Source organism: Salmo salar, chromosome ssa11 (genome assembly GCF_905237065.1).
Source record: "Salmo salar chromosome ssa11, Ssal_v3.1, whole genome shotgun sequence".
NCBI classification, from domain to species: Eukaryota; Metazoa; Chordata; class Actinopteri; order Salmoniformes; family Salmonidae; genus Salmo; species Salmo salar.
In genome coordinates, this window is record NC_059452.1 from 26,337,678 (window position 1) to 26,349,000 (window position 11,323).

Consider the following 11,323-nt stretch of genomic DNA (forward strand, 5'->3'; position numbering starts at 1 on the left):
GACCTGCCTGCTGAGGAGATGAACTTGCCTGCTGAAAATTTGCCTGATGATCGTCCACCAAGTGCCTTTCCGTCATTAACTGCTGCTGCAGAACCTGAGGAACCAGCCTACCAGCTGCCACAAAGAGAGAGACACCCTCCAAGACGTATCACCTATGATCAGCTTGGTATCCCTTCCTGCTACAGTATCCAGCCACAGTTGTTCCCTGTCTACTCTGCACCAGGACTGGTTCCATGGCTGCCATCACTACAGCAATGTTACTTTCAGCCACCTTACATGTATGGGCTTCAGCAAACTTGAGGCTACAGAGTTGACATGTTTGACCATGGACTACTGACTGATTTCACAGACTGTCACAAGAGACAATTTGCAGACTATGCATATAGATCATTAAAATTGATGGACTGTTGATCAATAGTATGAGAAAAGACTGTTTATGGACTGTTTATACAGCTGGACAACAGATATGGACTGTGAAAATAACCTGTTAGTTATATTTGAACTGTGACCCTTGACCTCTGCTCAAGTACTACCTTACAGAAGAGGATTTTCTAGGTCCAGTGCATACAGACTGTTGAAGAAGACAATGTTGGTAATGTTGGGACAACATTTATTTTGTCGGGGAGAGTGCAACAGGTTAAAGGAAATACTCATAGCCTGTTATACATTAAAAAGTATTAGTAAGTTCATAGTATGTGAGGATCTTAAAACATCTAAGGTTAAAAAGATCATGCATTCTGTATTAGTTGATAGAGATTGATAACATTCATATAATTGTGCTAAAATCCGTCAAGCGTACAAAGGGTAAGAATTGTAAAAGGAATGTGTAAACATTATATTGATTACTTTATTTTGTGGTGCCTAATTGAAGGGGAAAAGTGTTAATCTGTGATCTACTAAATGCTCTTAATCTATGAGCCTGAGATCGATTGCTCTGGTCTCCACCCAAGTTCGCGGGGAAATCGCGGTCTTTTTCTTATTGCAGTAAAAGTTCTCAGTGAGGAAACAATACCGTATCACTCTCGTGATTATTTCTCCCCTTTTTCAGGTACGTTATTGATGATAAAACAGAGTAATTTAAATGTAATAACTCGCTAACATGTCAAGAGTGTTTAAGGTTTGTCTTAGTAACATCTTGAGGAAGTTAGAGTTAAGTTTGCAGAGAGTAATATGAAGCCTGCTTGTTTGCAGTGAAGAATAGCTTCCTACTGAGAGTAGCTGCCATTTTATGTCGATCGTGAATGGACATGTGCGTTGTTAATAAGATATTTTGCGGTGTTGTTTGTATAATGGTTTTTCAAACACTTTATTGCCTGTTGATAAATTGAGTTATGGTTGACTGAGTTAAAGCTTTTTGCTTGACAGTTATATTGAAATTAGTATATGTTTCAGTGAATTACAGTGTATACTGTTGTGACTTGAATAAGCCTTGTACCCTACAACACTAGCTCTTTCCTGTAGATCTGTTGTTTTGTAAAATGTGTTACTTTTGTAAAATGATTGCAGTAAAAGTTCTCAGTGAGGAAACAATACCGTATCACACTCGTGATTATTTCTCCCCTTTTTCAGGGGCGTAACATGTCCAATCAATCTTGTAACCACTCCCTCTTCAAATTAGGGCTAATTGGAAAAGATGTTAAAAAGAGAACATTGTATTATTTCTTTGTACTCCCTGACGAAGGCCATGCAGCCGAAACGCGTCGGATTTTTAAAAACATTGTTTCTATTGAACATGCCATACTAATAAAGGCATTTTAATCTATTATATGAAGAGTGCCTTGGTCCTCCTTTCTTTTTGATGACCAACTCACCCCTTTTACCAAAGAGCACCTTCTGTCTACCAACATTTACTATTGTGTACCTTAGTAGCGCTTCCCTTCCTCCTCTTTCTACATATTTTTATATTCGTTAGCTGGACAGGCAAACGCTGCCAAGTACTAAACAGTAAATCAATAAAAACTCTTCCTATCCAGGTACCATCTCTGCTGATCACGTCTGCCAATCATGTTCTCTGTACCTAAGATACATAAACACAGCTGGTGACAGCTCAGAGATCTCTGTCCGACAAACTGCTATCAAGCCTTTTTAATATTTGTAACCTATTTAGTTTTAGAAACATGATACCATCAATGTAAAATAACTCCCAACTTTACTTAACCTAAGCAATGTAGCTAGCTAGCTAAAATATGTAGACCTGTTGCTAGTTGGCAGCAGCAGATACTGTAGCTTTATAACTAGCATGTCATTCAAGATCAGGGAGCTTTAGCTATCATTATTCCAAGTAATAATTTAAGACTACAATACTTGTCCCATAGATTTTTGTAAAGCTAATAGAGTCATCAAGGCAGGACTCCCAAAAAATAAATAGCACATTATCCCTAGTCTCGTAAACCCGACCCTAGGCAAAAGCAGTGACTAGGGTCTGGTTTCAAGGATGGACTCTTTTGACAGAGGAACTAAGTCACAACTATATCCACTTCAACAAAAAAAACGAATTTGTAGCTAGCAAGATGGAGATCAGATTTTTTATTTTATGAGTGCATTTCACAAGTGGCTAGTTTGCATCAACAACCGCAACGTTCTGGCATGTCTGCCTCATGATTTGTTGGGAGAGTCCCCAGATATCTTTTCTTCCCTTATAGATGTAGGAAATTCCGTAGTTCCTCTATGCCAAAAGAGTCCATCATTGAAACCAGACCCTAGTCACTGTGTTGCCTAGGGTTGGGATTTTGAGACTCCAACTAGGCCTATTGACAGGGTTAATGTAATAGGATGCAGAGCACCCTCCCTCTATCCTTACCCTAGTAGCCTAGTCATTGTTATTTTTTTTGACTGTCAGGATGTTAATTTGTAGGTCCTAAACTGCTGTGATTTCTTTGATTCATTCATGTCTCCCATGATCTATTCAGCTCTCCTCTCCTGTGTCCTGCTCCCAGAGATCAACCAAGTGCTATTCTCCAAGCATGGGCTCAGCTGATTCACTCACCTGTGAGGAGAACCATCCTACTGCAGTTTGAACTAGCCCTGCCATCACTATTAGACATTGAGACCCCATATGCATTTGTCTGTTGTCTTTTCTTTGTGGGTTTTGTCTTACAGTCAATTAGAGTTGAAGAGCACCAACTACAGATACACATGCTTGTTAGGGAATCTCAAATACTCAATTCAATATAGAATCAGTTTGACGAGGTGAAAAACAGAATGTTTTACTATTGTAACATACAGTGATGAGAACTCCATTGTCCCAGTCATGAACCCAGGCTTTGCCGTAGATGGTAGAGTTCTCGTCTTTGGACTACACAATCTTAAGATTGCATTCCGCTAAGGCACTTCTCTCTCTCTCTACATCGGTGACCAGGGTGGTATCCTTTCGATACACCTATGGGGCCAGGGCACACAAGTGCTCCTAGAGAGAGGATGGCAGCGGGGGTGGGTGTACTGAAGCATGTGTTGATGACAGATACTTCAAATGTTGCCTGAGACAACATTGCTATTTGTCTCCATACTCAAATGGTGAAACACTAAATGGGAAGTTCTTTGTTCTAATGTATAGGCATGAAAGGTACACTATGGAAAACATGCATCATACTCAGTCATATTTAGTAGTAGAATAATGGATTGGCAAGCATTTGGCACCGTCAACTTTGAAGGTTAGTAGGAAAGTAACCATTTAAACCAATCTATTAACATTCACTGGACATTTAGCATTTGAAACTCAAATATTCATTTCCCAACTGCTTTTTCTATAATCCTGTAGACTCTATCATTCTCCATACGTTATATTAAAATGCATTCAACATTATGCGTGCCGACCATGGTATTGGGCAGCTGCTGACATTTTGAGAACTCATCTGGTTTAGAATCAAACTCTGGTCATCTTATTGAAGAGCACATTGTGTACATTTTGCCCAGCTGTTTTTAGAGAAGATTGTATTGCAAGGTATAGTCTGTGTAGGATATGCCATGTTGGCTAATATGCATATGCAGCTGTAGTTTTTAAACCTCCATTCTAGCATACAGTACATGACACACAAATTTCTATCTATACTTTTTGGGGTTTATGCAAATTATATGACTGAATGTTTCCTTAACCCTTAGACTCATGGGATTTGGCCTGTATGGATAAGGCTAAATTAAAATGTTTCTTACAGAAGAAATATGGAAAGCATATGCATAACCATGGAAGCAATGAAAAGGGAACAACTTAGAGATTATGGGAAAAGTATGACTAAAGGTGAGGACACAACAGTTCACCTGACAAGACTGAATCCAAACATAAAACTTGATTTTATGTGCATTTTAGATTTACAGTACTTTACCACATTTGTTTATAACACAATCTGAAAATACTCTGGATACATTCAGTAACATAAGAATATTATTGGAAAAGTTGGGTTAGGTTGCTAAGTAATTTCAATGAATTTTAATGAGTTAAAGAAGAGTCTTCAACTATAAAGGTTCTATTTTGAGCTCTCCTAGCTGTGCCGATGAGGAACTAGAGCAAGCTCACATGTGGTTGTTTTGTTTGTAAAACAGCCCTGTGTCCTCGCCTTTACAGAATTACTGTTGTTCACGCAATCCAAAAAGAGTCCATTATAAATTGCAACCTGGGTCGGGTGGGCATCATTTGAAAGCTTATTGTATTGCCAACATGACTAGCAAAATGATCAAATATGATCTTACAGTGTTGTGTTTATCATAGTCCAAAATGCATACGCGTATGCACAGCAGTGTTCTAGAAAAATGGACCATTGGCTTTCATACTTTGAATTCTCAGTGCACCTCAAGCAATTTCTCTAACTGTCAACACATTCAAATGAAGAGGACGCGTATCAGAGCCGCGTTAGCTGGGAATTGTGGGGAGGGAGGTGCGCGATGAGGCTGTGTGTTTCCAGTGGTTGGTGGTCTCAGAGCAGTGTAGCTATGTCACAAAGGGCACTGGACTATAGCGTCTCAGCATCAGTAGACTATGCTTTACGCTTTCTCAACGCAATTCAGAGAAGCAGATGGTCATTTTGGTGCACATAGAATGGAGTCCTAAGTGCATTTAGATGTGTGAGCCGCTGCAAACTTTCTTCACAATACAACAAATATAGTCTTATTCTGTTCAAGACAAGCCAAGGTATAACACCCTGTCATCTTCTAACAGTACATCAAACATAGTGATCATAAACAGTGACACTATATGACATGAGTTTTATGATATGGAAATGTGAAGTGCACATTTGGACTCGTGGGTGTTTGGCTTGCTTGTATGACATCAAAGCGGTATTTATTATAATCCTCAACGTCTCATCTTTCAAAGTAAATAGAGTCCTTGTAATATACAGCATTTCCCTCACTCAGACAACAAAACATTTGCAAAAGTTGCCCAATCAGTGGGAGGGATGTGGCAAATTCTTGTCGCACGCGGTGCTCAAGACAGAACGGCTGTCAGTCAAAACCCATGCAAAGCTATGGAAGTGGAAAACCTGAGCTCTGAAGTCATGTATAGCATGTTATTGTACAGCCACTGCGTTCCAATTTAGCCACTTATCAGTGTCCAAATCTGCCATTTTCAACCCGTACAAGTGTAAAGGGATACGCCTGCAGATAGTTACTTGAAATGAGACATAACCATGCCAAAACATGATTCAAAATCTGAATTTACCGACAGATAGCTAATGAAACACTAGCTTCCTGAGCAGGCAAATTTACATGTACAGTAGCTGGCTAGGCTAGTCAGACTAACATTGTGTCACGAAACTCTAACATGCAGGAAAGGTGAAGTCAGGCGCAGGAGACCAAGGTACGTGAAAACACGTTTAATAGACACCAGTCCAAAAATGTCAAAATAATAGGCAGGGTACAATACATACAATAATAGGCAAGAGCCCTCAAACTGAGTCGGGACGCAGCCCAGGAAAACCCGTATGCCCAAATATCCAAACGGCAGATGAAAACCCAATCCCCAACCTGTCAAACGTAGACACAAAATAATCCCGCACAATCCCAAACAGACAGACTAAATACCCCCACTAACGAACTAACTCAAAACAGGTGCTAACATAAAACAGACATCACCAAATGAAAAGGAGATCGGTGGCAGCTAGTAGGCCGGCGACGACGACCGCCGAGCGCCGCCGAACGGGGAGAGGTGCCACCTTCTGTCGACGTTGTGACACATTGACTAGCTTTCAATAAATTGGCTAAGCGGTCAACGGAGTTACCTCTTCAAACGATCAAGACAATTCACATTGCATGCTGCATATTTCAAGTGCACTTAAAACAGATATTGATCTTATTTCAGTCTTCATCAAACATCTGTGCAATAATTTAAGGTGCCAACACATTTTATAGTCATAAGACTGTTTCACTGTCATATAAAATAAAATAAAAATCAGTTCCTCCCTCAACGGGGATCGATCAACTTCACGCTTTTCGGCCCACCGCCTACTGTAGTGAATCTTAGACTGATAAGCCTAGCCATAGAGAGCTTATTAAATTACCATTACTATTCTAATTCTATGGGCCTAGCCTATTCAGACGTGTCATTAGAGGAAGCCATGAAACAAGAACATTACATTCTTAAACAAGAAAAGCATTATTGCAGGAGGAGCCAATACCCAGCTGCTTGAAACACATAATTATTTCAACCTCATACAAGCAGCAATTAACTTTCTATGACCTGTTCCAGCTAAATATAATTATCTGGCATGAAACCTGCATAGTAGTGTTTTACTGTGTGTGATGTTTAAAAACAGTCAAAGCGCTCTGAGCTGAAGTGCACTGATTGAATGGAGTTTGAAGGATTCCTTTTAACAGCTTTCTGTCTGCAAATGAAGTCAGATAGCTAATTTTTTACTTACAGTGGTGGAAGAAGTATCCAATTGTCATACTTGAGTAAAAGTAAAGATACCTTAATAGGAAATGACTCAAGTAAAGTATTTGGTTTTAAATATACTTAAGTATCAAAAGTAAAAGTATAAATAATTTCAAATTGCTTATATTAAGCAAATCAAAACGGTACAATGTTCTTGTTTTTTTATCTACAGTTGAAGTCGGAAGTTTACATGCACCTTAGCCAAATACATGTAAACTTTGTTTTTCACAATTCCTGACATTTAATCCAAGTAAAAATGCCCTGTCTTAGGTCAGTTAGGATCACCACTTTATTTTAAGAATGTGAAATGTCAAAATAATAGTAGAGAGAATAATTTATTTCAGCTTTTATTTCTTTCATCACATTCCCAGTGGGTCAGAAGTTTACAAACACTCAATTAGTATTTGGTAGCGTTGCCTTTAAATTGTTTAACTTGGGTCAAATGTTTCAGGTAGCCTTCCACAAGCTTCCCACAATATGTTGGGTGAATTTTGGCCCATTCCTCCTGACAGAGCTGGTGTAACTGAGTCAGGTTTGTAGACCTCCTTGCTTACACACGTTTTTTCAGTTCTGCCCACAAATGTTCTATGGGATTGAGGTCAGGGCTTTGTGATGGCCACTCCAATACCTTGACTTTGTTGTCCTTAAGCCATTTTGCCACAACTTTGGAAGTATGCTTGGGGTCATTGTTCATTTGGAAGACCCATTTGCGACCAAGCTTTAACTTCCTGACTGATGTCTTGATGTGGATATATTGAAGCAACATCTCATCTTCCTACCTCATGATGCCATCTATTTTGTGAAGTGCACCAGTCCCTCCTGCAGCAAAGCACCCCCACAACATGATGCTGCCACCCCGTGCTTCACGGTTGGGATGGTGTTCTTCAGCTTGCAAGCCCCCCTTTTTCCTCCAAACATAAATGGTCATTATGGCCAAACAGTTCTATATTTATTTCATCAGACCAGAGAACATTTCTCCAAAAGGTACGATCTTTGTCCCCGTATGCAGTTGCAAACCGTAGAGTGGCTTTTTTATGGCGGTTTTGGAGCAGTGGCTTCTTCCTTGCTGAGCGGCCTTTCAGGTTATGTCGATTATAGGACTGATTTTACTGTGGATATAGATACTTTTGTACCTGTTTCCTCCAGCATCTTCACAAGGTCCTTTGCTGTTGTTCTGGGATTGACTTGCACTTTTTGCACCAAAGTACATTAATCTCTAGGAGACAGAACGCGTCTCCTTCCTGCGCGGAAAGACGGCTGCGTGGTCCCACGGTGTTTATACTTGCATACTATTGTTTGTACAGATGAAAGTGGTACCTTCAGGCGTTTGGAAATTGCTCCCAAGAATGAAGCAGACTTGTGGAGGTCTACAATTCTTTTTCTGAGGTCTTGGCTGATTTCTTTGATTTTCCGACAAGGTCATGCAGAGGCACTGAGTTTGAAGGTAGGCCGTGAAATACATCCACAGATACACCTCCAACTGACTCAAATGATGTCAATTAGCCTATCAGAAGCTTCCAAACCCATGACATCATTTTCTGGAATTTTCCAAGCTGTTTAAAGGCACAGTCAACTTAGAGTATGTAAACTTCTGACCCACTGGAATTGTAAGTGAAATAATCTGTCTGTAAACAATTGTTGAAAAAATTACTTGTGTCATGCACAAAGTAGATGTCCTAACATGCCAAAACTATAGTTTGTTAATAACCTGTTACGGCTAGGGGTTCCGCTAGCGGAACGTTTCGACAACATCTGGTGAAATTGCAGAGCGCGAAATTCAAAAACAATATTAGAAATATTGAACTTTCATACAATCACAAGTGCAATACACCAAATTAAAGCTTAACTTCTTATTAATCTAGCCACCGTGTCAGATTTCAAAAAGGCTTTACGGCGAAAGCAAACCATGCGATTATCTGAGGACAACACCCCATCAAACAAACACATGACAATCATATTTCAACCCGCCAGGCTCGACACAAAACTCAGAAATAATGATATAATTCATGCCTTACCTTTGAAGAGGTTCTTCTGTTGGCACTCCAATATGTCCCATAAACATCACAAATGGTCCTTTTGTTCGATTAATTCCATCGTTATATCTCCAAAATGTCCATTTATTTGGCATGTTTGATTCAGAAAAACACTGGTTCCAACTCGCCCAACATGACTACAAAATATCTAATAAGTTACCTGTAAACTTTGTCCAAAATTTCAAACTTTCCTAACCAACTTTAGGTTTCCTAATCCAACTTTAGGTATTTTAAAACGTAAATAATCGATCCAATTTAACACGGGATAAACTGCGTTCAATAGCGAATAAAATGAAAGTGGAGCAAGCTTCAGGTCACGCACCCCAAACAAAACAGTCCACTTGGCTATACACCCAGAAAGGAAATGGCTACTTCTTCATTTCTCAAAGGAAAAACATCAACCAATTTCTAAAGACTATTGACATCTAGTGGAAGCCATATGAACTGCAACCAGATGCCTCAGAAATCTAGATTCACATAGAAAACCAATTGAAAACAGTCACCTCAATAACAACAAAAATTCCTGGATGGTTTGTCCTCGGGGTTTTGCATGCCAAATAAGTTCTGTTATACTCACAGACATAATTTTTTTCTATCCAAATCTACCCAAGTGTGCCCAATTTGTTAATCATATGCATATCCTAGCTTCTGGGCCTGAGTAGCAGGCAGTTTTACTTTGGGCACGCTTTTCATCCGGATGTGAAAATACCGCCCCCTAGCCCGAAGAGGTTTTAACAAGAAATTTGTGGAGTGGTTGAAAAACGAGTTTTAATGACTCCAGCCTAAGTGTATGTAAACTTCTGACTTCAACTGTACAGATAGCCACGGGCAGGAACACTCCAACACTCAGACATAATTTACAAATGAAGCGTTTGTGTTTAGTGAGTCCACCAGATCAGAGGCATTAGGGATGTTCTCTTGATAAGTGTGTGAATTGGACCATTTCCATTTTCATGTTCAAAATGTAATGAGTGCTTTTGGGTGTCAGGGAAAATGTATGGATTAAAAAGTACATGATTTTCTTTAGGAATGTAGTGAAGTAAAAGTAGTCAAAAATATAAATAGTTAAGTAGATACCAAAAAAAACTATTTAAGTAGTACTTTAAAGTATTTTTACTTAAATACTTTACACCACTGGCTACTTATCTACAATATAAAATGTTGGGGAAATAGTTTTAGGCCTATTAGGTCATTTTTTTCCCCACACACAGTTCACTGATGAAATAGAGCTAACGTTAGCAATAAGCAAGCTAATTTACAGGACTCCTCAAAATAATCATTAACTACTTCAGGGATGGGCTACTCCAGTCCTCGGGGGGCCTGACTGGTGTCACACGTTAGTCCCAGCAACTGCTAACACACCTGACTCCAATAATTAACTAATCATGATCTTCAGTTTAGAATGCAATTAGTTTAATCAGCTCTATTTGCTAGGAAAAAGTGTGACACCGGCACTCCGGCCCCCAAGGACTGGTTGCCCATCCCTGAACTAGATTAACATTAATCTCGAATGAATTCAATTATATGTAGCCACCTCCACAAAACGTAATATATAGCTACATAATAACACATTATTAATGAAGATTACCTAACGTTAGTTATTAGCAAAAAAACTGCACAGAGGCTTGTCAAAACAAAACACACTGCTGCTTTAGCGTGTGTTGCCATGGCAACAGCGAGAAGTACGCAAACTATTTACTTTTCATTCAAGCATAGCTAACGCATTTAAATCCTATTAATCTATTAACATGCATTTACCTTTTGTTTGTTTGTTGATGGTAGCGGTGAGATCCGTTATTGTACTCATCCAACGTTACGGTCTCTTTAATAACCAGGAATCAAGTGGCATCGCATGAGCCACTTTCCCAAACTTTTCTTGTGTGATGCGAAAGGTGGTGTACTACCGGTACTAAACAGAGACAAAAAAGCGCAATAAAATCTGGTGTCATATCATATTCTCTACCAACAGCAACACTTGATTTGAATGCTCTGCTAAAGGAAATGTATATTTGTATAGAAATACATAATTAATGTATTGCTGTTAAGGTATAGGAATTGTCATACATGTTTTGAATAGTAAACCTATTTCTTTTCACACATTTCATGAAGATAAGAATAAAGTCTATGACTATGGTAAATCAAACTGAATAGCACTATAGTTTACGTATGCAAACGTCACAGGGTGGCCTATCCGCCTACATAGTGATTAGTCCCCATCTAGTGGAGAAAAGTGATATCACAATTATTGGCGTCAATATGTTTATTATTCTGTACCTAATGTTACAATTCCATTTTTGTAAAATTCAAAAATTCATATTTCCAATTATCAGCTTTAGGAGGGAACGGTGTAGTTTAAATGTGATAAATAGTGGTATTTGGACCTCCTTGCATTTTTAGACCTACCTAAATGCCAAGTTGGCAGTTTCTG

General features: G+C 39.1%; 1 protein-coding gene and 1 long non-coding RNA gene across 4 annotated transcripts in view; one reads left to right on the forward strand and one right to left on the reverse strand.

Annotated features, from left to right (window-relative positions):
• Positions 1–10,808, reverse strand: part of LOC106562365 (serine/threonine-protein kinase 33-like) — a 53,295-nt gene extending 42,487 nt beyond the window's left edge. For 2 of the 3 annotated variants that reach the window (XM_045689276.1, XM_045689275.1), the window contains exon 1: positions 10,654–10,808. The gene's annotated coding sequence lies outside the window, so the exon portion shown is untranslated. The remainder of the gene's footprint in view (positions 1–10,653) is intronic. The other variant, XM_045689277.1, reaches the window with a different exon arrangement.
• Positions 980–3,799, forward strand: LOC106562366 (uncharacterized). Its single transcript, XR_001319018.1, has 2 exons — positions 980–1,048; positions 2,910–3,799. It is a non-coding gene; the product is annotated as an uncharacterized lncRNA (long non-coding RNA).
• Positions 10,809–11,323: the final 515 nt, after the last annotated feature.